This window comes from Crinia signifera, chromosome 7 (assembly GCF_055691185.1).
Source record: "Crinia signifera chromosome 7, ASM5569118v1, whole genome shotgun sequence".
In the NCBI taxonomy this organism is placed as follows: domain Eukaryota; kingdom Metazoa; phylum Chordata; class Amphibia; order Anura; family Myobatrachidae; genus Crinia; species Crinia signifera.
Window position 1 is genome coordinate 73841901 of NC_139223.1, and position 25958 is coordinate 73867858.

The window sequence follows — 25958 nt, forward strand, 5'->3', positions numbered from 1 at the left end:
TTAACGTAGTGCTCTTTCCGAATGTGTTGTAATTCATTCACAGCCACCAGCAGAATTTTTTTCCAGTGCAGCTCTCAAAAATGAAAGCAATTGTCTGATTGGTTACTAAGGCTTCAGTACATTTGTGCAGATTACAGTACATTATTAAGTGTAATGCCCATGTCTGGATGTTATATTAATGACCAGAGCAGCAACAAAGGCCACATCAAGAACATTTCTTCTGTATCAGAACAAGTTAAGTGTGTGTGTATTTTGTGACAAAAGCTAGTTCCATTTACTGTATTTCTGTTTGCTTTTTCTCTTACACAAGACAGTTGGCTCTGTTAAATTATGTTGTGAACGTTGTGCTGCTTTATTTGGCTTCAGGTTGGTGTTATGCTGTGAATGTGATTGTGCATTGCCAAGGGTTGCAAAGCAGATATACTGTAATAGGCACTCGCACTCCTGTGACATTGACCAAACTGCAAGTTCTGCTCTAATTGCAACATAAAAGGGAAATGATTGTAAACAGATCGAAATTTCTGAATGTACAAGAAAAGACACACCCTAGCAAGAATGATCCATTTACACTAGCTAGACATTTGCACAATACAGAATAATAAAAAAGTTTTCCTATATAAATATATACACAGTATGTATGTATATATATATATATATATATATATATATATATATATATATGTTACAATATAACTGGATATAGGTCTGTATTTTATGCTCACATTGTGATAAACAATTGTGAGGGGCTCCAAATTCTTGTAAAACATTTCCTTGCAAACCATTTATCATTTACTTATACGTATAGCCACAGCTTATTCTGTTTCCCTTTACACTTGGTAACAAAACAGTAATAGAACAGTAATAGCCCTTTCGGGATCGGGATCCCAGGTCCGACCCACGACCCAGGTCTGGCGCATTCACATTAAACCTGGGTTACTCATTATACAGAGGGCGGCTCAGATTTAACCTTCTTAAAACCCGGGTCGAATTGCGGGGTTACTTGACCCAGGTTTAGGGGGAGATTCTCTAAACGAAAAATGCGGTAAAAACCCAGTTATCGGGGGCAATGCCCCTGATAGAAGCCTATGGGCTTCTACCGCGATCCACCGCTGCCCCGCTCCGACCCCCGCCTCCCCGAATCAACCCCCCCGCCCTCAGTGCTGTGCTGCCCGGACCTGTGACCTCCTCCTCCCTGCACTATGATCCTCTCCCGAGTGCAGGGAGGAGGAGAGACCGGCGCAGCAGCAGCTCCGGGTAAGGGAGGGAGGGGGGAGCCGACGGGAGCTGCTGGGTCCCGATGGGACCCGCTGTCTCTCACCGCAAAGGACAGCTCTTAATGCAAGAGCTGTCCTTTGCCATAATTATCGCATATAATGATACAGAAAAGGTTTTGTTCAAATACAACGGTGCAGATTTCACCAATGCAGCCCAAAAAAACACCAAGACCTTCACCCTTAGGTCCACCAACAATAGAATTACAAAAAGAAAAGTGGTGTTTCAGGCGCTTAAGTGATAGCACCAGTGCTCATATTATAAACCTGGATTACTCAGCTTTTCAGTATATTCTCCTTTTGGGGAGAAGAAAAAAAGGGAATATACTGAAAAGCCGAGTAATCCATGTTTATAATATAAGCACTGGTGCTATCACTTAAGCGCCTGAAACACCAATTTTCTTTTTATAATTATCGCATATGATAATTTAGAGCATATGCGATAATTATGTAGGCGATGGGGGTTGATGTGCGGCGGTAAGGGGACCCGGATGTTAGAGCATCCCCCCCCCCCCCGCAGTATGTGAATTGGTTTGGTGCTTTCACAGCACACCTCGACCTTGGTCGTTACGTCAGCGACCCTGCAATATCGCGGGTCCAAGGTTCGCTGTGAAATGGGGTAATAGCATATAGACAAGTTAAGAGGGCCCTGCTCTCAAGTACACAATCTATAGGACCGATGAGAAATATAGTAACAGATAAATATTATTCAAATTCAAATGACTGTACCACTAAACTAGCACAGCATGAACATTTTGACAATGGACAACTGAGTGAATACTGTTTAGAACTATTATGTTCCTATGTCTGTGACTGGCCAGTGCTGCAAGGAATTGAAGCAAAATAATGAAAACTGTGTGTAACCTGATTTATCTATTCTTTTTTTTTTAACATGTCACTCCCAGATCTAATCTGCAAACTCCAGGTTTAAATCGTTTCCCCTCTTCTTAAATTGAACCATTATCTGATCCAAAAGGCATGCAGCAGAGCTCTGCAATGAGTTGCTGCTCCTCGCAAACCAGCGCGACAGGGCCCCCTGCAGGAGACAAGCAGCAAGATCACAGGTTCTCTCTCTGACGTCTCCCGAATTTCTAGGAATGCCCCTTCCCTGTTACTATATTTGGAGGTAGTTTCTAGGAAAATAATTTTCAGAGGATCTGGACCTCAGCACAGCTCCATATTCAGACCCACTTTAAAGGACCCTTTTCAGCAGAAAACTCTGGAGCCGTCTTAAATGGTTTTTTTTTTTATTACTATAATTTTTTTTATATCAGGAACCAGTAACATGATTTGCAGCAATGTGGTAGACACACGAACACATATAAATGGCACTTCTGGGATTTTTTTTTCTTCTTGCTTTTAATAGGTGTGTATACATTTTTAAAAGCACTTTTTGGATCATCCCTCCAGCCACTGGATTTTTTTTTTTTTTTTTTTTACCCCTGATCTGGCCTCTTGTGGCGTGACTATGATGATGATGAAGAAATGTTACAGAAGCCTGGCAATGTGATCTTTATGTAATGAGTCAGGATTCGCTAAGGGAAAGGAGCAGCAGCAGGACTGAGGATCAACCTTCCCCAGGAAAAGGAATGACAAGCAGGAGATCTGCAGCCTGGGCTCTCACTGGTATCTGCACACACTGTAAGTTACCCTCCTTTTGTCCTGATTTCTATAAATAATACAGACTGCAGCTCTCCCAGCAGCCTGTGATCAGCATGTTTAGAAGCCAGTGCATTGCATACACATAATGCCTGGGATTTCTGATCTGCAGGTGTGGGCTGAGGGAGGCATGCTAGCTACAGTAGGTAATAGGCTGTATGGATAAGCAAGCAGTAACAGTTGTGGTTTCAGTGGGCATTTATTGATTAGTTTAAAGTCTGACCTTTTGCACATTGTACTGTATATTGAATGATACTTTGCACTGGGGGCAAAAAAAGCTGAATTCCTTAAATAAAGAAGTAGAAGCTTGCTGCAGATTGCATATAGACAATGGACTAAGTACCTGTATTCTCAGGGGACCTTGCCATAGACAGTGTCTGACATTCAGCTGCAGTCTGCTAGTCTGTAGTGCTGCCTGCTAAAGCAACAGATCACAGCTGATTCGTGTTTGCTACATCTGTAATATACCTGATTGCACTGTCCCTTGTCACAGTAACCTACTGCATTGATCCAAGCTATATATGGTGCCATTCTCCTTGGTGATTCGTGATTCATTTGGTTTGGAAAAGTTGCAGAAAAACTACTCTGTTCTTTAGCACAATTTAACTTATTTTTTTTTTTTTTTAATCCGTATACAAGATGTATCCATTAAAAATGCCTTTATGGCGCCACTAAAAGGGTTGTTCTAAGTAGAATGTATAGCCTAGGCGTGTAGCAATGTAACTGAAAAAGCATGGCGTGCACATTTAAAATTATTTGGACACACCCACTAAGAATGCACATTCTGTCTTATGCTTTAGGTTTTTTTTTTTGGGGGGGGGGGGGGGGGTTGTTTAATTTTAAATATACATATATAAATATATTTATACATTTTATTAATCTCTTTACATGGCACACTAGTCTAACTGTGTCAAGTTATACATTTAGAGGTGTAGAAGTTGGAGTTGCTTAATGCAGAAAACTGGGATAAAAAAATAACATCTGACAGTACACAAGAATCTCTGTGTTGGAATATTTTAAGCATCAGATGATTTATAAAACTGCTTCAAGGCAAACTTTAAAGTAAAGACTTTCAGTGATTCGCTACTGGCACTGGATGGGTTAAAGGCCCAGCTTCACCCTTCACCTTGTGTTACCAAGCAGATTACACTTTACTGATACTGTCCATGCAACACAGACTTCTGTATGTACATATATATTTATGTATGTATGTATGTATGTGCATATATATATATAGATATATCTATATATATATATCTATATATATATATGTATAATTATATATAGATATCTATAGATATCTATATATCTATATATATATCTATATATCTATATATATATCTATATATAGATATATATATACCATATATACTCGAGTATAAGCCTACTTTTTCAGAACATTTTTTATGCTGAAAAAGCCCCCCCTCGGCTTATACTCAAGTGAGGGTTCCACTTGAGTCAATAAGCTTTCCCAGTTTTTTTGTTGTAAAATTAGGTGTCTCGGCTTATATTCGGATCGACTTATACTCGAGTATATACGGTATATATATATATATAGATATATCTATATATATAGATATATATATATGCTAGTCCAGTCTTGTCTTGCTTGACAGTGATGCCACTGTATTTGAATTTGCACACTCTTCTCTTCACTTTGTATTTTAATAATCAGATGCACGACTATATACAGTACTTTACACTGCAGAGAATGGGAATCTCTCAGTATAATAAATTAGATTTAACAAATACAGTTTTGAGTTAGATTGTTTTGTTTAGTTTTTTTTTTTTTGGGCAGATGTATTAAGTCTAAAAAAGATAAAATCGAAGTTGATAACGTACCAGCCAATCAGCAGCTAACTACCATGTTACAGGCTGGGTTTGAAAAATGCAAGTTGGGAGCTGATTGGCTGGTGCATTATCACCTTTGATTTTAGATATTTTCCGTGCTTAATACATCTTCCCCAATAGTCTTACAATTGAGAAATAATAACAAACAAAACAAATATTAGCAATTTCTTGCTGAAATTCTAATCATGAAATGTATGTATAGCATACTTGTGAAACACACCTGTTTGTATTCCATCGACCTTTAAACAGAAAATAAAGATTCCCCACTTTTATGTTTAGTTCCATAGAAGTGTATTTGCACGCTGAATGTGCATGTGTGAATAATCTTCATCACTTCATATGTACAATAAGTCATTAAAAGGTCCCTGTATTCACATTTCGTAAAGCAACTGATACTCTCCCAATCCCTCATAAAGTTATCATGTTTAAATAATCCTTTGCAAGCGCCCCTTAAGTTGCAGATATTTTATAAACCTTAACATTTTATAGTGGTGACGGCAGAATGGGATTAAAAAAAAAAAAGGAGTGTAAAGACAACCAGCTATACATTTCATATCTTCCAATTATTCTACCAGTTGTTACTTTTTTGGGTTCGGGCCGAGGCGCCTGCAATTCATGAGCCAAGCCAAAGCTAACAAAATAATGGTTGACAGCTACATTTGGAAAGGACGTGAATTTTATGCCTCTTGTTCTACAGTTAACCCTTCCTTCTTCTGACTTTACCAGTAAGTATTTGATGTTCAGGCCCAGGGTAAGTGGCCAAAGGTCTGAAACTGAATATTCATTCTAAAGGGTTAATAATAAGTTAGATTTCAATGTGCTTATCTTTATCTGCAACACAAAACTATATTATCATTATTTTATATATACTTGCTATCAGTTTTTTTAGCCTTTTTATGGCGCTGTAGATTATGCAATTCTGAAATGTGGAGGATACAATTACTAGACATTTGGCAGTAACTTCTGTATAGGAAAATCTTGCTGCAGTTCCTGCATTAGCTTCCACTGCACTTTCCATGGATTTTGGAGAATAACATTTTCATCTGTCTGACCCACAGTGTAATATACCAAGGAGTGATCAGTGTGGCTTCAGAATCGGGATTTTGGGGGCGAGATGAGCTTATATTTGATCCAACTGGCCCGCAAAGTCCCGCTTCTGGGCACCACTTATTTCTGCAAATAAAGAACTTTTTGTCCCTCAAAACTTTTGCAGTGATTAATTCTAAGAATATCAAAAACTGGCAAGGCAAAACTTTTAGCAAATATACTGCATGATAGTATAATACTAGACAAATACTTTATTAATTAAATTTGACAATTAATCCTTACAAATTATAGTAATATCATCTTTCATGCTCCCTCGGTTTAACTACTTGTGCATAACCGTGCATAAACGCTGGTGGTATTATGATGATTACAAAGATTACCATGTATTTTTATTTATTTTTACCTATCTTAATTGAATCTCTTTTATGCTTAGTGTATCTATGTGGGGTGGCCTAGATGAGCACGGAACCTCTGAGTATCACTGTAGTAATTACAATATAAAAAGGACACCTAAAAACTGTCAAATCTTTTCACGAGGTACTCATGAGTACAACTATTCAGAAAGTGAAATGCTCATGGTACACTTGTAGAATTGGTTAGAGTCTGCAGTTGTCCTCATCTTAGAAGGACAAAAGTCTATATTCCTGCAGTTTTTCCTAAGTACTGTACTGTCTAAAAAATAAATAAAACTACTATATACAGATGCAGCAAGTAAAAGTCATAAACCACAGTTCAAGAGTACTTGCGACATTTTGTGAATTAGGATCTTTGCAGTCGTGAAAAAGGAGGCCGCAAAAATATGTTTATTTTTCCTTAGTAGTGATTACTAATTACTTCCAAATATTACTATGTAAATAAGATTGTGTTATTTTTATAAAGTACTTATACATTACTGGTCAGTTGGCATTATATACCTGTAGCACCACGATTTATATATAGGCCCTTGTCTGTGATTTAGGCTATACATTCAGTGGAGTTAAAATGATTTGTCTAACATGCATGTGAATGTAAGCAAAAAGACAAATGAGACCATACGTATATGTGTTCTTATGTGCGTTTAACCCTGTGAGTGCCAACATCTCTTTGAGAAATGTTCAAAATATCTGCTAAAAATGCCAATGTCGCTCACATTTGTTATATAAATTCAAATAAAAAAATGTTGTGTAAAAAATATTATTTTTCCCATATAAGATAAACATTATAGGTCATTATGATAAATAAAAATGTTTGCTTGTCAATTTTCCCACCAATTTTCCTAAATTAACTTGGCGCTCAAAGCGTTAACCTTTGCGTTATGTTCCATTACAATGTGTCTGACCCAACTATTTATTTCTAATCATATAACTAAAACCGAACATGTGATTTCTTTGAATTTTTACCTGTGGTTTTAATTTGTTTTAAAAGTTGCATTTAAAATACCAATGTGTACATAGTCTAATTTTAAATTGGTCTATCTGTAAGCGCTATAAGGATTCACTAATGCATTTCAATTGCTTATGTCAACATCATTTCACAATATTCCAGGAGTACATTATTTTGGAAAGTGTTATTTTAGCCAAAAATTGGCTATAATAGACTTTCAAACCAGGCTGACTATTCAGGCAAAGGTTTTTAAAGTATAATTTGGAGACAAGAGACATGCAAAGGATCAGATTTCGTTGAGTTGTTATTTACTGTTAACAGAGCAGCTTGTGGGGTTTTTAACACTTGTGTTTGTAAGTGAGAGCACTAATTAACCCCTTCACGACATATGACGTATATATACGTCATATGTCGGTTGCGGGGGAATCAAGCCAGCTCACGGAGTGAGCTGGCTTGAAAGAGAGCAGGTAATGGCTGTATATTACAGCCAGGTCCCTGCTCTCACGGCCACGAGCGGCGAGTTCGCCGATCGTGGCCGTTTAACCCTTTAAGCACCGCGGGCAAAGCGCCCGCAGTGCTTAAATAGCTGATCGGAGGGGGGGCGCCCCCCTCCGGCGCCGATCGGGGCCCCCCGCAGCGAGATCGGAGGGTGCCGATCGGTTGCCATGGTAGCCAGGGGTCTAATGTAGACCCCTGTGCTGGCCGTGTATGCATACCTATTACATCCTGCCTCAGGCAGGATGTAATAGGAAGTGCATAAAATCACTACGTTCAGCCATAGAGCTCTATGGCTGAACCTAGTACAGGCGATCGCGCCCCCTAGTGGTCAAGTACACTAGGGGGCCTTGTAGTAAAAGTTAAAAAAAAAAAATAAAGTTTAAAAATAAAAAAAAAATAAAAAAATATTAAAAGTTCAAATCACCCCCCTTTCCCCATTTCCCAAATAAAAATAAATAAAAAATAAAAAAAATAAACATATTTGGTATCGCCGCGTTCCTAAAAGTCCGATCTATTAAAATATAACATTAGTTATCCCGCACGGTTAAAGGCGTAAACGGAAAATAATCCCCAACGCCAAAACTACGTTTTTTGGTCGCATCGCGTACCCAAAAAAAAATAACTAAAAGAGATCAGAAAGTCGCCCATATCCCATAATGGTATTAATTAAAAAGTACACTTCAGCCCGCAAAAAATGAGCCCTCACCCAGGTCCGTAGGTGGAAAAATAAAAAAGTTATAAGCCGCAGAACATGGCGACGCAACGCAAATTAGAAAAACCGTAAAAGTTGCGATTTTTTTTTTTAGTGGTAAAACATAACGAAAACTATATAAGTTTGGTATCACCAGAATCGTAACGACCCATAGAATAAAGATAACCCATCATTTTAAACGAACTATGAACTCCAAAAAAACCGTAACCAGCGCAAAATTGTGCAATGGCGTTTTTTTTTTTTTTTACCCCACATTGAATTATTTCCTGATTCCCCAGAATATTATACGGTATAGTAAATGGTACCATTACAAAGTACAACTTGTCCCGCAAAAAAAAAGCCCTCATGTGTCTATATAGCCGGAAAATTAAAAAAGTTACGCTTATTTGAACGCAAGGAGGAAAAAAAAAAAAAAATTACCTTAAAAGGCAATGTCGTGAAGGGGTTAATATTGCATCTTTGCATAGATGCATAATAACACAAAGCAGAGTTCTGAGGCCTTAACATGTCTCATCAGCGACTAAAAGGTTTCATAAACATTTTAGAAAACTCCTGCTCCTGTTTTTTTGCGTTTCTTATTATGTAAGATAATCACGCATGTCAAACATTTAAATACATTAGTCTAAAGAAGTGCACAGCTTTCTGTTAAACCTCAGGCAGTTGAGTGAACTTTCTCTGCTCTTTAATACTGCACCTCTCCGACATCTCTTCTCCTTCTTAGCCGTGTAACCTTTCTGTTGGATATTATGTCCACTAGGGTATTGAATCATCAAGAAGAAAATTGCGCCAGTTCCTTATTTTGTCTCTTACCAGTAAGCTAATATTATATTTTAATATAAATGTCAAAACTACATAATATTAACAAATTACCATCATCAACATTTTTGGAGGCCATTTAGCCATTAGTATGAATTGGATGAGATTCTGAATACATGCCTGGCTTGTCAGAAAGGCCACAGAAGCCTGTCTCTAGAGCTGTAGATTTGGAGGGCTGTCAGGCTTGGCTATTTCCTGCTTATTTTTACATGTGTTTAACTCCTACCTTCATGTAGAGGGAAATAGCAGAATATGTGGCATTGTACACAAAAATACTTACACTAGGCAATCCCTGCTTGCACATACTTTTTGTACTTAGGTTTCATCAAATTGCATCGCATTGCATGCACAACGGATGCTAGTACAGCACGCCCACAGAGCAGCGTGTATGGGCTGCTTTAGTGGGCTGCGAGGGCTTAAGCTGCCCATACACGCTGCTTTGTGGGCTTGCTTTCCGTGCTGTACTAGCACGGATCACATTGCATTGCATGCGATGCAATGTGATGAAACCTAAGTACAAAAAGTATGTGCTTAGGTTTCATCACATTGCATTGCATGCACAACGCATGCACAGGCAATGCAATGCAATGTGATCCGTGCTAGTACAGCACGGAAAGCACGCCCTCATAGCAGTGCTAGTTGCATTTGAGAGGCTCTGTGGTCTCTGGCTTTCTGGGCTCTGAGGTGCTTTATGGCACCAGGGGACCAGTGTTTACCTGAGGGGCATAGTGGGCCCTGAAAGGCTCTGAGGGGCTTAGTAGGCTCTGAGGTGACCAGATTGCACTATTTATTTTTTATGGGTCTTTTCCTTTGAAAAATAGTGTTGGGAAGAAGGACCTAATAGGCACAATGACTAGGACCCGATGGGATCATTTGGTGATGTATAATTCCCAAATTCCTGTCTTTTGGGCATAGCTGGAAACAGAAATCATGCTACCAGGTACTTCCATTTTTGTAGGGGCCTGCATGCCCCGCTCGCCACAGCATCCTTGCAGCCAGTCCCCGCAGTGTCTCACAAGACAGCCTAACAGTGTCTCACAAGACAGCCCCCACAGTGTCTAACAAGACAGCCCCCACAGTGTCTAACAAGACAGCCCCCACAGTGTCTCACAAGACAGTCCTAGCCCCAACAGCGTTCCTTTAGCTAGCTGCACAGTGTCTCTCTATCCCTGACATCTTCTTTTATGTATTATGATGGCCACTGGTTCGGATGTGTTCCAGACCACCCCTTGGAATAGCAGACAGCACCGCTGTGTACATAGGAGTAGGGGTTTACCCTGCACTGTTTACTGGGGGGAAGGAGGGGCTGTCAGTCCGCCCATAGTACTTTGGCTGGGGTTTTTTGTGTCTACCGGTTTTCCGCAGCTCAGCTTCCAGGGATGGTGCTGCATCAGAACATGACTGTGATTTGCAGTGAGGGACCCCTACCCTGTTCTAGATTTGCCACTGCTCTGGGCCACCAGGCTTGCTACTCTAAATCTGGAGTGGTCATGTTGTCATGCGCACCCCTCAGCAAACAAAACAGTGGCCAGAGTAATTATGCTGCAGTGAGCTTTTCCCACCTGCCTACACACTATGAGAGACTTGTTCTGTGTGTGGGCCCCCCTGGGGTTCCTAGGATAACAGGGCCCAGTGCAGCTATGCCCTTAAATCAGAAGGGTCCCAGAGAAGGCCACACTGCTCCCAATTTGGTGTTGTGCCCCCATGTGAACTTTCATCTCGGTCCCACCCCTGCTCCACCCAATCTTCTACGCCCCTCCCCACAACTTTTATATTTTTCCAGCTCATTCAGTGTTCTTCCTTCCATACCAGTGACCTTACCTGATTATTATATACACTTGTTATGTATAATATAAGTAGTATGTGGGCATGTTGATAACTAGAGTGCGACATTTGCCACTTTACATGGGAGCTGCAAGGAAGGGCGCTGTTTTGCAGCAGCTGTCAATTTTCTGTTTTAGTCAATCTCACATTCAACTTCTTCCAATTTGAATCCTAGTTCAAAAGTGTGCTGAAAATAGAGCAGGATGTAACTGTGTGACTGAAGGTCCTGGTATGATTGCGTATTACCACCAATAGCCTCCAACCTTTTGCTTAATACAAATTACAGCCTTCAACACTGTACTGCTATCTTATTTGCCACTTTTTTTTCCGGGAGGGAATCATTTCCCATCTCTAGCAAGTACTTGTTATAGAACACACACGCCACCAAATTACCACCTGACAGATGTGATATGCCATTTCTAATTAAAATGCAAGAAAATCAGGAGCGCTTCTTATAAAAAATATCCTGCAAAATGTGATAAACCCATGGCTTGTTAAAGCCACTTTGTCTCACTCGGAATGTTTCCCCAGATTTATTATGTTCCTCTGTGTGTAAAATATATAAATCTTTATGTGGCCATACACTACGGCAATTTTGCTCGATTGGTGAAATCGGGCAAATTGCATGTGTTTTTGATCTGCTCCGCTCTGATGCGTGGTCCCGTGCACATCAGATCAGAGCCACCTAGATTGCAAGTGCTGGACATAGGATCTGTCGGATCGGACAGACTACAGCAGCACTTGCTGGGATCGCATGCAAATTTTATTATGTGAAGATTCCGAATGGCTAAAGGGGGATCTGCAGGCCAAACACTGCTGTGAGAAGTCAGAATAGTGTATGGCCACTTGTAGTGTCAAGTTTGTTACTGTTGTATCTCTGTATATACATATCCAGACTATAGCGTGTTTTTCTAGTACATCATCTGCAGCGTGTTACAGTTAATGCAACCAGCCAAGAAACTTGTTGAAACTTCTCCAATATTTTGTTGTATTCTAAGTTATCATAGAGATCACATGGCCACTCTACAGTCTTAATAGACCAGTTTTTACATTTTTAGTGTAAGCAGCCATCTTGGGGGTTGAACTTATTTTTATAAGAATGCAGCCTAATTAACTAGGACCTGTTGACATCATTGAGGCATAAGGTACTTTCTGATTTGTTTAGCAGAATACGGCTTCAGCCCATATATACTATAGCTACTTCTGCTTTATGTCGGGGGTCTAGAAAACTTTAAATGGGTGTTTGTAATATGTTTTCCCATATCATTCTGCTCGCTAAGTTTGTCTCTGCTGTTTGAATGCTCTGAGAATTTCTGCACAGTTTCCTTTCCCTGGCACTTAACTGCTGTTTTACAAAATTACCATAAGGATAACAGGTGGCCTATGTGCTTCAGTACCAGTATAAGTTTGCTTACACACACAATGAAAATCTGAAGTATACTAACACTATACGCTGTAGAATTTACACTGATGTACATTAACATGATGCATACGGCAGGCCTATACTACTCAATCCAGCACTGACTTTAACGTTTTATAAATGGTAAAGGTTCAATGGCACAGATTAAACAGTGACAAAGATAAAAGTAAGCGTAAATACCGTTATTTTGATTTTCCCACTTTCCCCCATAATTCTGATCTAGTCCAGGTCTTTTCTAGGCACATGTGATAGATATAGCACTTTGGTTTTATGGTCTTTCCTCCACTACTTTGTTAAATGAAAACACATTTTGTTGATGTAATGTTTTATTTTTTATTGGTTAATGTTACATCTGATCACATATTGTATTAGGAGATTATGCAGTAACCAAACAGCATAGACAGTACTCTGATACGCAGATCAACAAAACTAAACTGCACGGGAGAATGGGACAAGGGAGTTAGCTGAGAAAACTGGAGAAGGGGAAGCTAGTGGGCACATATCCATTTTCTCACAGTTCTGTGAAGTATTAGGAAGCACAAAGCCAAATTCCAGCAAATATACATATTATTTACATGTTATAAAGAGAAAGTGACTTTGTTTTATTATACTTGTGATTTAATTAATTTTAGAGATTATGGGCCAGATGCAACGAAGTTCGAGTTCGGTGGGATGCCGACAGAACTTGGACTTTTTTTTTTTAAAGGAGCAATGATTTACAAGTAAAAACCATGCCTTGTAAAGGATTGCCCTTTTAAAACAATGGCTGATTTCGGCCTGTCATCCCTCATGGCCACCAAGTTTAGGAAATCATTACATACGGCTCTATATTTGTATTTTTAGAATTTAATTAATTTTAGATTCATAGTTTAGCAAAAGTAAATGTAACAATGAATCATCTGTTCGCTTAAGAGCCATCAAAATCATTCTCAAATAAGATATTTTCCGATATTGTAGAATTCCAGTTCTCCATCTTTATGTCTAATATAGTTATTCTGGCATTGGGCAATTGTGGTGTCAGACTGGCAGCAGAATGTTAGCTAGACCCACAATGTGGACAGTTTAAAGGTTTCAGTTACACACTATTTTTAAAAAATACGATCCTTGTTGCCAGTGGTTTCCACTTTGGCTGTGGAGTGCGACAATGAAACACAGATACAGTAACAGTGGTTACAACAATGAAACATAGATACAGTAAATAACATAGGGACACATAAAGAGATATAAATTATATACTGGTTGTGGTTCAATTCCCATAACCGTTTCTGCTGTCATTGTAATTTCTAAAATGTTAAAACGCAACAAACCGGCTCAGCCATGTTTTCTTCCAACATGTTTGTTTCCACATGACTACGTTTGCACAGTGTTGCACTCATATTTAATTGACTTTATTTGAATAACCATGGCCTTTTCTGTTTCCAGCAATGAATGAACTTTCTTTTTTTTAAATATGTATCATATTTTTATATCAAATAAAAGTGTTATTTTGATTGAATTAAAAAAAAAATGTTAACGGCAAATGCTGAACGCAATCTGTGAGATTCAGAGCATTTTGTTTGACTGGGTCAGACATTCTATAGGAGTTGTCGGACTGGTTCGTAATTTTAGAGCATCTTTAGTTATTAGTAAAATGATGTAAAAACAAGTAAAGTAAAGGGGTCTTTGAATTATGACCACAAGCCTAGAGTGGGTCCACCTAATATCCCTTTCACATCTTCCACCCAGCAGTTGCCCAGCATTTTTGAGTGCCGGATCATTTTGCCGGGTGCTGTCTGACCCCAATGCACACCATCAGCAAATTACCAGGTTAAAGCTTTTCCACCTGGGTATTTTCTGAAAAACACAGGTTTTTCTTTGGTGTGAAAGGGTCAACACACCTCTTAAATCCCGGGTCACTGACCCTGGACACACCAAAGAAAAACCCAGGTTGTTAAAAAATTCTCAGGTTGAAAAGCTTTAACTCCTCAATTTGCTGATGGTGCGAATTGGGGTCAGACAGCACCTGGCAAAATGACCCGCACTCAAAAATGGCGGGTAACTGCCGGGTGGGAAGTGTGAAACTGATTAGGTGGACCCACTCTAGGCTTGTGGTCATAATGGGAATTTGCTTCTTTGTGTGAAAGAGGTATAATTGAATGTGCACAGGTCTCCAACTTGTATTATTAGAGTTTGCTCAATGACTTTGTTCAGGAAGTCTAAATATGTTACTGTATGTAGTCTTCGAAAAATTATTAGTGGGTTTAAATGATTTTTGTTAAAAAAAAAAAACATTTTACTCAGTCCCTTACAGCAAGTAAAGTATATTATTTAACTATATATTGTTTTTAACTGTGAATACACAATGCTGTCATCCATGTTCCTCTGTCTCCCTATCATGGACAGTTTTTAAGTTGCAGAAACCTGGTACAATTATGGCTTATATACTGTTATTATATACTATATATAACTTATAACTTATAATGTGTTATATACGGTGATATACTAAGCAACTCCGCCTGTTTTTTTTAGTGCAAGGCAGCAGTAGAACAAGCTATATAGTAAAAAAAAATAGCATTTTTTTTTTAATTAGTCAACAAATTCTGAATCCTATATTTTGCTGTTAGTTTTATTGTGGTATAAATGTTTTTTATTGACATAATTTATAAGGGTGCAGGTTATATATTTTTTAAGAGCTTGTGCAGTATGTTTTGTATTACCGGCTAACCGCTTGAAAATAAGAATTTTAGAGCTATACTTTGTAGTACATAAAAGGATTAAATTAAAAATTTATTTTAAAATACTCTAAATATATTAATTTTTGCTAATGTAGCCTTAATATAAATACTACTCTATTATTTGGATTCAGTGAAATCCTTAAAACAATTATTTTCAAAATCCAATTCATTAATTAATTAAACAAATACATAAATAAATAAAATTCCAGCATGAATAGCCAGCATAAAAAAATTGGTTATCCAATAGATTACAAGCAATTAAGGTGTACTAAAAAGAGATCTTTAAAATTTGTATATAATAATGATTTGGAAACTTTGTTAGTGATGTGAAGAACGAATTGCAACAAAGAAATTCAGAATTCTCTTTAGCCCTTTTATGATAAGAGATTCTGTAGGTAAAAATGACCAGAACAATTGTAATGAATACACCAGCATTTTTTCAGAAGGTAAATGGTAGGGTGGCCGATCGGATCCTGGGATTTGGGCCCAAAATTGCAAGGATTTAAAACCTGGAATTAGACTGCGCAGTCTGATGCCTGGCAGCATCTGAGCACCCACGCAGAAGCTGCCCAGCTGTTCCCGACCCCGGTGTGCAGCATTTTTCAGGGATGCCAATCTAAGGATTCCAGGAATCCATGGATTGAGAATATTTAAATTCTAAACCCTGGATTTAAAAAAGCGCCCACGATTGTCATCCCTAGTAAAAGTGCTATGCTGGATTACCTGTATTTATATTTTAGAATCAGTATAGACAATAAATAAGTGGATAAAATAATACAAATAAATACTTTTCATTGATTCTCTCAATAATTACATTTTAGGAAGTTAACAAAGCCCTTTAAAAATGTCACCAAATTGTTTCCAGGTTTCCTCAATTTGGGGGATACCACGCAAAGACACTTTATTCAAGATGGAGCCAGTTATATGATTTTATATATAAATCCGTGACGAAACGCGTTGGGGCGTGTCCTCCCAACCTTGCTGATTGTTGTACATATCTCCGTCCGGTGCTCCTGCTGATCCTGCAGCCGCGGTCGCTGTACCGCCGAGTGGTCTCGCTAAAGAAGCTCCCTGATAACATCCATTTTCGTTGAGCCGTGAGAACTGCTGATTTGATCTGTAAAGCCTGTTTTTCGGTGATATGCTGATTTCAAGTTTCTAATATGTATGTGAGCTGCTTATTTTTACCCAGTAAAATCTGACATTTATATTTACATGGTGCGCTCCTTCTTCTTTCTTTTGTATATATATATATATATATATATATATATATATATATATATATATGTGTCTATGGTGAGACCTAGAGGAGTCACGTAAGACTTTAAGAACAAAATGTCAGTTTGAATTTGTTCTGATATTAATTATTACAGCAGTTACAATCATTTTCAATAAACCTATTTTGCAATGTTGCTATTTTTTTCATGGATCGCCGAACAGTACTATTGCCAGAAGTAGTCTTAGCCACCCTAAACTGCCATTTTTATAAAAAACACTACAGTTTAAGCTCCACTGCAAACTGCTTTATATATAAAGAAAGCAGATACAATAGCAATAGATAATGTACCATTTTGCATTTTAATATACAGTATTCTGTACATTTTTATGCTATTACAAATGAGTAGTAAATGGTGGTTTGTGAAAATTTGAAAATTTTGGCACAAATTGTCACAAATGTTTTATATGACTGTTACCTATTTTAAGACGAGAAAGTTGAAAGACATATCACCACAGTAACTTTTTTCATATCATTGCCTGGGTTTTAATCTGGGTACACGTTAGACAATTTTTGCCAATTTTTTTCATTGGGCTATCCCATGGGTCTTCAAACTATGGCCCTCCAGATGTTGTGAAACTACAAATCCCAGCATGCCTTGCCACAGTTTTGCTATAAGGGAATGTTTAAACTGTGGCATGGCATGCTGGGATTTGTAGTTTTACAACATCTGGAGGGCCACAGTTTGAAGACCCATGGGCTATCCGATTGGATCACCTGATATAAAACTCGCTTCTCAGTGAAAACAACAAGGTTCAGTGAGACAGGTGTACAAAAGCCCTGATAAGCCATGGCATGTGCCAGCTTATCAGGTGTTAATTAGATACATACTAGATGATATGCACAAAACAATCATTAACAATTGTTGTTATTGTGCATATTGTTTAATATATAGGCTAGTTTGTATGTACTTGTAGAGAAACTATTATTGGAGCAAGTTATAAATATCAGGTTAAGATTTTTTTTAAGAACCACTTATATAAAAATATAATAATAATAATGAATTAATTTAAATTGGTGTTAACTTTTTGCTGTACTTGTTTCTTGTTCTCGTGCCACATGTACAGAATTGATGTTATATATATATATATATATATATATATATATATATATATATATATATATTTTAAGCTATATATATGTCTAGTGTCAGTGAGTCTCCCAAACACTGGAGTGGTGGAACTGTATGTTCCTATTTATACATATATTACACCAGGCCTATAAGGAATACACCGGGTTATGGGAAAGAATGCACCACATTACAGCTACACCAATAACAATTTAAGCTGAATTCTTGTACTGTCCTTGTGCTGTCAGTGATGAAGAATAACATGTTTGAACACTCCATACAATAATATTGGAAATGATTAACTCATTGTAAACATTGAAAACTAGATGCAATATAAATAGATGACTGAGAGCAATAGAATATAATGTACTTGTAATTATGTTATTACCACAAAAGGTAAAATTCCACTTGTTACACGGTTCTAATGAATTAATAAATCCAGAATTAATACAGTGGTTGGCAGATGTTTGGCAGGAAAAGGTAGAGCTTACCATTAAGGAGTACAGAAATACTTGCAGAATTGGTACTTTATGCATTGAGCAGCGTGGCCCTCGTTCCGAGATAGTAGAAATATATTGTGCCGCACAGTCTATTTCTACATTTGATTCCGATGCCGAGGTGCCGCACATTGGGATTGGTTGCTGCACAACATGGTGCAATTTGCACTACGTGCTATACGATTTTGACTATATAGACACACCATTACCCCTTTCAAATCATAAAGCCGAGTCGGCTAAGCACCATAGGATGATGGCTATACACAAAGGCCCTTATGCAGATCTGATAGCAGTACAAATTTGTTCTCAAAATGGGCAAAACCATGTGCACTGCAGGTGGGGCAGATGTAACATGTTTAGAGAGAGTTAAATTTGGGTGGGGAGTGTTGAAACTGAAATCTAAATTGCAGTGTGAAAATAATGCAGCCAGTATTTACCCTGCACAGAAACAAAATAACTCACAGAAATCTCTCTCTGCACGTTACATCTGCCCCACCTGCAGTGCACATGGTTTTGCCCAGTTTGAGAACAAATTTGTACTGAGATCAGATCTGAATAAGTGCCAAGGTCTATGTTCTACTGCAGCAAAGATCTGGACCGTTTGATATCTGATGGCTCCTCGTCATATGTAGAGTAGGATAGAGAAAGTTTTTTATCTCCATGCATTTACAGCCAGTCAGGACTAAGGAGGCCTAACAAGCTACTCGAAAGCAGTCATGTGATCTAATTGTTACAGAAGCATGAACATTTTTAATTAGCACTGTATCTGTTACAATAAAATCATCATGCAATATAGCTGCGTGCAACTTTTGGATATAAAAGAGATTTTTCTTATTTTTGTCCTGTAAGAATGTCTTTATTATTGAAAGATCACTTGTGGATTCATATTTTATTTGTATTATTGCTACCATTATCGTTATCATGATGTGCTACAAAGTGTTCAGTTTCTGCAGAAATGTATTTTTTTAAGGCACAAACTCACTGAATTATATGTTGTGTTAACTATTAACTATAGCAACGCTAAATGATACTGCTATCTCTCGCATGGGACTTTTCTGTGGAGGAAAAACAGGGCCCCAATGCAGGAATACTGCTGGAGTCTGGTACACCCCTCCTGTGGGATTTTCCTGGAAAGTCACCACACGTGGTGAAATATGTCTTGCAACATTTCTATAATAAGCTGAAAGACACTGCAAGGATCTCTCCTGACCTTAGCTCTGCCTTGCCAGGATTTTATGTTCTACACAATAAAATTAGGCACCAAATGCTCCACATTTATTTCGGAAACTGGTATATATATATATATATATATATATATATGCATATTTACTGGATCTATGGAACAGAACATAGAGTAGATTAAGCCTTAGACATTTGAGTGAATACGCCCTATATTAAAAGTATAAATGTACATGCAGGACCCTGTTCTGTTTCTGTTTTTTTTACTGAGAACAGTGGATGTTTGGGAGAGAAGTAAATACAGTAAAAGCATAAATATAAAGGCATAAAAGTACATGACATAAACAAAATAATATCTCTAGGCTGCTGTCTGAGCTGTCCTGGGAATATGTGCGGTTCCCATATGTCTTTGCTTTCCCGGGAAATACTTTTTTTTTTCTACCCAAGTGTTTCATTTACAGTACTCATCTTCCTGTACATGAATGTACATTTAGCTAACATGAGATGGAATACATTTCAAGAATTGTTTTACTTTTTTCTGTGAGACCTAAACTCGATAGATTGTGTCATCTGCGCAAACATCATGTCAGATTTATGATCTTTTTTTTTTTTTATGATAGGAGCTCAAAGGGCCTGATTCAGCCTGATTCAGCGTATACTCACAACCTATCGAACAAATAAATGCTGCCCACATGTGCGCTTCCTCCAACAGAACCAGAGGCGCTTATTGTAAATGACCTTAGTGTAAACTATCTAGAGGGGGGCCTGGAAAAACTTTTTTTTGTAATTTACACGCTCCCCTGCATGCACGCGCAGGGGAGTGACGTAGAGCGTCTGCTCATGTGCATTTATGCGCATATACAGATGCCGGGAACTGCTAGTTTGCCTTCTTGTTCGCATTTATCAGTGCGGGGGCGGTGGACAGCGGCAAGGAGTTGCACCCATGAGAACGCCCATGAGAACACTGGGTGTTCCTATGTAAATGCGCCCCTGACGCGGGTCCGGGGGCAGACGACCATCAAATTATTTTTTCCCCGCATGCAAGCTATGAATGTATGTTAATGCTAAACATCCATTCACGTGCATACAAGGGAATGCGGCGTGCGGTTGGGGGGGGGGGGGCAGGTGGCCATGTGGGCAGCGTTACATCCACACGCAACGCTGGATTGCGTGTGGACCAGAAATAGGTCCTTAATTTCCCCATAGGGAAATAGATCTCACACAAGTGTCATTCATCATATTGCAGATAACATAGCCTGCAATATTTTTTAATTATTTTGCATCAGCGTGTCATATCCTTATTTTCTTTTAATTTATAGGCATAATATTTGTATTTGCCCCCGGGGGCATCCAATTATCCCTGTAGGCAGAACACAGGGATTTATTTTTGTCTAAACAGACTCACGTGCCGTGATCGTGTTAATTCATAGGGCTGGGAATTTAGCCCGCATGCTATGAATTAACACCTGAAAACAGATAATTGAATAGCCCCAGGGGTCAAACCTCCATAATAGTTTAATTATTTGATTTCAGAAGGATGATTTCACATATTGATAGTAATCCATTTTCTTTGACTGATTGGCCATAAGCTATAAGTGCATGTAGAAAATACGGGGGCGGACATCACGGGTGTTGGGGAAGGAGCTATGCTCAGTGTCCCGGCCCCTTGAGGAAAAAGCAAAATGTAACTATTCGTGACATAGTGATAGTGGGAAACCATCTGGTTCCCCAGATTGATGGCGAAACTACTCAACATCACCCGTAAACCATTGATGATTTCTAATCCCTAGTTACATCGGGTGTAGGATGACTGACTGACAGTCAGGATTTCCGACAGTCATTACACCGACGTTGGAATCCCAACTGTTAAAACCTCGACAGACGGGCAGCAGCTATTCTCCTTTGTGGGGTTCCAAGACCCCCATAGAGGGAGAATAGAACAGGTGGCGAGGGTAGTGAGCCACTGTTCCTGCAGGGTGGTGAGAGCAGCAAGTCCCCAATGGGATCCGTTGTGCTCTCCTCGCTGTCTGAGTCCTAGCAGTCAGGATTCCAACATTGGCTAATGACTGTCGGTGTGCTATACCACACCCATTACATCTGCCCCACCAGCAGTGCACATGGTTTTGCTTATTTGAGAAAGATGCATTTGTGATACACTCTGAATCAGGCCCACGGTCAATGCCAGAGTGATGACATGCAACAACATTTACACAAGAAATCATGGAACTAGCTAATAGGAAGGAAGTAGAAGTCTGGGTAGTAAATACATGTAAATGTGACTAGGGGACGGGATATTATGTCAGAATTCATAAAGAAACTCTGGCATGGGAATCATTTTCCATAAGACCCTTTAATTTAAATTCCATGTTACTATGTTATATATCTACAATTAAGGTTGCCTTAATTTTGGTAAACATACTGATCATCATATAAGTGCTATGTAATTACCACTGGCACCATGTTAGATTTTTACTAGCAAACTGGAATACTTCACGCTGTTAAAGATGAGAAAACAGCATTCACTGCCCACAAGCCATAAGTGCATGTAGAAATGAAGAGGTTAAGAATATTAACAGGATTGAAAACAAGTCTTATTCATACTGAAAACTTTCAGCTATTTATGAGGGAGACTTCCTGACAGTGTCACGCACATGCTTCTGGCTGTGATATATGGGAGTCCTTCAGAAATATATTGTCAGCAGTTCACAGGCAGGGGCGGGCTGGGCCGGGGGGCAGAGTGCCATATGCCCCCCGGGCCGCTTACCCACCCACTGGCTGCGGGCCGTGCTGCGGCTGGATCAGCTTCTCCAGCCCTCCTGCACTGGCCGCGGCTTACAGAGCACGGCCGCGGCTACAGGAAAATGGCCGCCGGCCCCCTGCACTGAGGACATGTTCTCAGTGCAGGAGGCCGGCGGCCATTTTCCTGTAGCCGCGGCCGTGTTCTGGAAGCCGCGGCCAGCGCAGGAGGGCTGGAGAAGCTGATCCAGCCGCAGCACGGCCCGCAGCTAGCGAGTGGGTAAGCGCTCTCCCCCCCCCCCTCCCTCACCCCAGCATATGTGTTTCTGTCACTGTGGGGGGCATATCTGGCACTGTGTGGGGGCATATCTGGCACTGTGTGGGGGCATATCTGGCACTGTGTGGGGGCATATCTGGCACTGTGTGGGGGCATATGTGTATCTGGCACTGTGGGGGGCATATCTGGCACTGTGGGGGCATATATGTATTTGGCACTGTGGGGGCATATGTGTATCTGGCACAGTGGGGCATATGTGTATTTGGCACTGTGGGGGCATATGTGTATCTGGCACTGTGGGGGCATATGTGTCTCTGGCACTGTGGGGGCATATCTGGCACTGTGGGGGCATATGTGTCTTTGGCACTGTGGGGGAATATGTGTCTCTGGCACTGTGGGGGCATATGTGTCTCTGGCACTGTGGGGGCATATGTGTCTCTGGCACTCTGGGGGCATATCTGGCACTGTGGAGGAATATGCGTATTTGGCACTGTGGCAGAATATCTGGCACTGTGGCGGCATTTGTGTCTGGCACTGTGGGGGCATATGTGTATTTGGTACTGTGGCGGAATATCTTGCACTGTGGGGGCATATCTGGCACTGTGGACATCACATTGTGCGGTGTAATGGGCATCATGGTATGGGGCGTAATGGACATTACGGTGTGGGGAGCATTGGGTAATTGCCATCACAGTATGGGGTGTAATGGGCATCAAGGTGTGCAGCATAATGTGTAATTAGCATCACAGTGTGCGGTGTATTGAGTAATTAGCATCGCAGTGTTTGGGCGTAATGTGTAACTGGCATCATGGTGTTCAGCATAATGTGTAATTGGCATTACGGCATGTGGCTTTATGTGTAATGGGTATTACAAGGTTCGCTAAAATGTGCAATCTGCAGGTACACAATACAATCATGGTACAGGCAACGCCCCTTATGATAGGCCACGCCCCTAATTTTTCGGCGCGCCTACGGCGCGCAAAAGCATTCCTTCCGACGGTGACTTGGCTGATTATGGGCCAGTGCTCTGGACTTGCCCCCTAGGCTAAAAGTTGCCAGCCAGCCCCTGCACTCAAGAGTCTCGTTCCAGTGCTAGGGAAGGACGGCAAGAATAACTTACTCTTCTGCCTGCTGTTCTTCTACTGTATATCATTGTGGAGCTCATTCTGCATTGGGAGTAAAGCAAAAAAAACAGCAAGTAACTGTGCATCAGGACAAGCCATGTTGCAACGGAAGCGAGAAAATCCATTTATTTTCTTCAACACCAAGTACATTTATTCAGGGCCGGCGCCACCACTAGGCAGCTTTAGGCATTTGCCTATGGGTGACAGCCACTTGAGGGCGGCACTGAGTTGCATTAATAAAGCCACCCGCCGCGCAAGGAGCAGGAAAACAGCCACCAGCCCAGTTATCATCTCAGCCTGTCAGAGCACGCCACACTATCTTCAGGGAAAAGTACGGTCTCCCGTCCCCAGCCACGAGTAGTCCACCCCCATGGAGCCGGTCAACCCCTCCCCACCGCTGGTAGCAGCAGTATATTTAAAAATGCCCCCCCCCCCCTTCTGCCGTGGAGCAGGTCGGTAGCTGCCACCTGCAGCACCCCCCCAAAGCATGGATGTCAGCAGTGGTCTTGTGTAGCGCCCTTACATCCCCGCCATGGACCAGGTCGGCGTCTGCTTGTAGCACTCCACCCCCTTCCCCGTGAAGCAGTTCTGCCACAACCTCGGGTAGCGCCCGAATTCTGGGCAGCTTCATTTTTACACTGCAATGTATTTTTTGGGTTTGGACTCGACCTTTGCCTTCAAAAACAGCATCAATTCATCTAGGTACACTTACACAAGTCAGGGATTATAGTCAGACATATTACAGGTTGAGTATCCCGTATCCAAAATGCTCGGGACCTGGAGAATTTTGGATAACGGATTATTCCGTATTTCGGAATATTTTAATATTTCAATTATGTATTTTGAAGTATCTTGCATGTATGCTGTATAAACACATAAAATACACACAAATATATTTTATTACCACATAAAATACACACAAATATATTTTATTTGTTCAAAAAACAAGGTTTCAAAACATGAAACAAAATTTGTGTACTATCTCAGATATTGAATTTGAATGCCAAGCAATCATTTTCTTGCACATATATAGTGCCAGTTACATATCATGTCACCAGTAGTGCTGTTACAAATGTCCCCAGTGAGTTTTTAGCAACAATTTTTTTTTTTTTCACTTTCTGGAATGTATGGTTTTCGGAATAATTCGGATAACGGATACTCGGATACGGGATACTCAACCTGTATTAACCAATCATACCAAACAGGTGATACTGATCATTCTTTTCATATGTAGATTGAAACACTATCATTATCACTATCATAACTGCAACAGAAACAGCTGTGTAAGCTTTGCATTTTGTTAATTGATAAACTTAAATGAGTTAAGACCCCCATACATTAGGCCATCCTGAGAGCTCCCCACGAGGAGTCACACACGATTTGGCACTTGGTGTGTCAAGTTTTGCATGTGATAAATCGCATGCAATGTATCACATGCAGTTCCCGGGGAGCTGCAGGCAGAGGGAGCCGTGAGCCTGGTGGGGGCTGTTCACGGAGAGTCGGGCACAGGACACAGGGAGACAGTGGGCGGTGAACGCGGCGAGGGGACCAGAGAGCCAAAAGGGGGGGGGGGACCATACAAATATATGGGCAGTCAGTGATTGGCTGAGACTGGGAGGCACATGGAAACACTGGCCTATCTTCAAGGTGGGCAGTAATTAGTCATTCCTATGCACTGACTTTGGTACCTGCTTATAATAATTCCGAGGCATACTAGGAATGGATAGTCCCATCCATTATCCTGCATTTTGTGTGAGGGCTTTATTTTATAACAAGCATATGCAATATCCGCTTTTTTATTAACCAGAAATGTGTTTTTTTTTTTAATCTATTTTTATTTTGGTCACTACTGTTTACTTATGCATTAAATTTTACATTTTTTGTAAAATCAGTCCAATATCTTTTTATTGTTTCTAGACCTGATCAGCGCTAACCTACCCCCCCCATTCCCCCCTCTTGTACGGGAATAATTTTTTTCTAAACATGTGCTGTGATCGCAATACACATGCAACAAGGTGCCACTGCAATCTTGATCACAATGATTATTTCATTATGACCGTATCACAGGATGGATTGGGCAGCTGCGTCTGTACCTAGTTTTTGAGTATAGGCTGCAAATGTGTACCCAGATGCGAATGAGTTTAAGATGATTCCTGTGGGCATCTTTTTTTTCATTTCTGGTTGCATGTGTGTGCAAATTTGAGTTAGGCCGAATGACAGAAATTTCTGCAACATGACACATTAGATCACAACTGCCACATACTTCCCGCAATAAATGTACTTGAACTACTTCCAGCTGTCACACTACCATCTGTAAACATATCCAACTGTAAACAATACCATCACTCACTGACCGGATAGCATTCCTGTCTCAATGACAGCAGCACATCACTACCTCACTGACTGGGGAGAATCCCTGTTTCACTGACAGCAGCATATCCCTGCCTCACTGACAGCAGCACATCCCTGCCTCACTGACAGCAGCACATCCCTGCCTCACTGACAGCAGCACATCAATGCCTCACTGACAGCACCACATTCTGGCCTCATTGGCATTAGCACATCAATGCCTCACTGACAGCAGTGCATTACTGCCTCTCTGAGAGAAGCGCATCACTGAAAGCAG

The 25958-nt window shown here is 40.1% G+C and overlaps 1 long non-coding RNA gene across 1 annotated transcript in view; it reads left to right on the forward strand.

Moving 5' to 3' along the window:
- Positions 1-2320: 2320 nt before the first annotated feature.
- The window catches only part of LOC146020314 (uncharacterized), an 83941-nt gene continuing 60303 nt past the window's right edge, over positions 2321-25958 (forward strand). The window contains exon 1 of the long non-coding RNA XR_014450764.1: positions 2321-2912. This is a non-coding gene — a long non-coding RNA (uncharacterized LOC146020314). The remainder of the gene's footprint in view (positions 2913-25958) is intronic.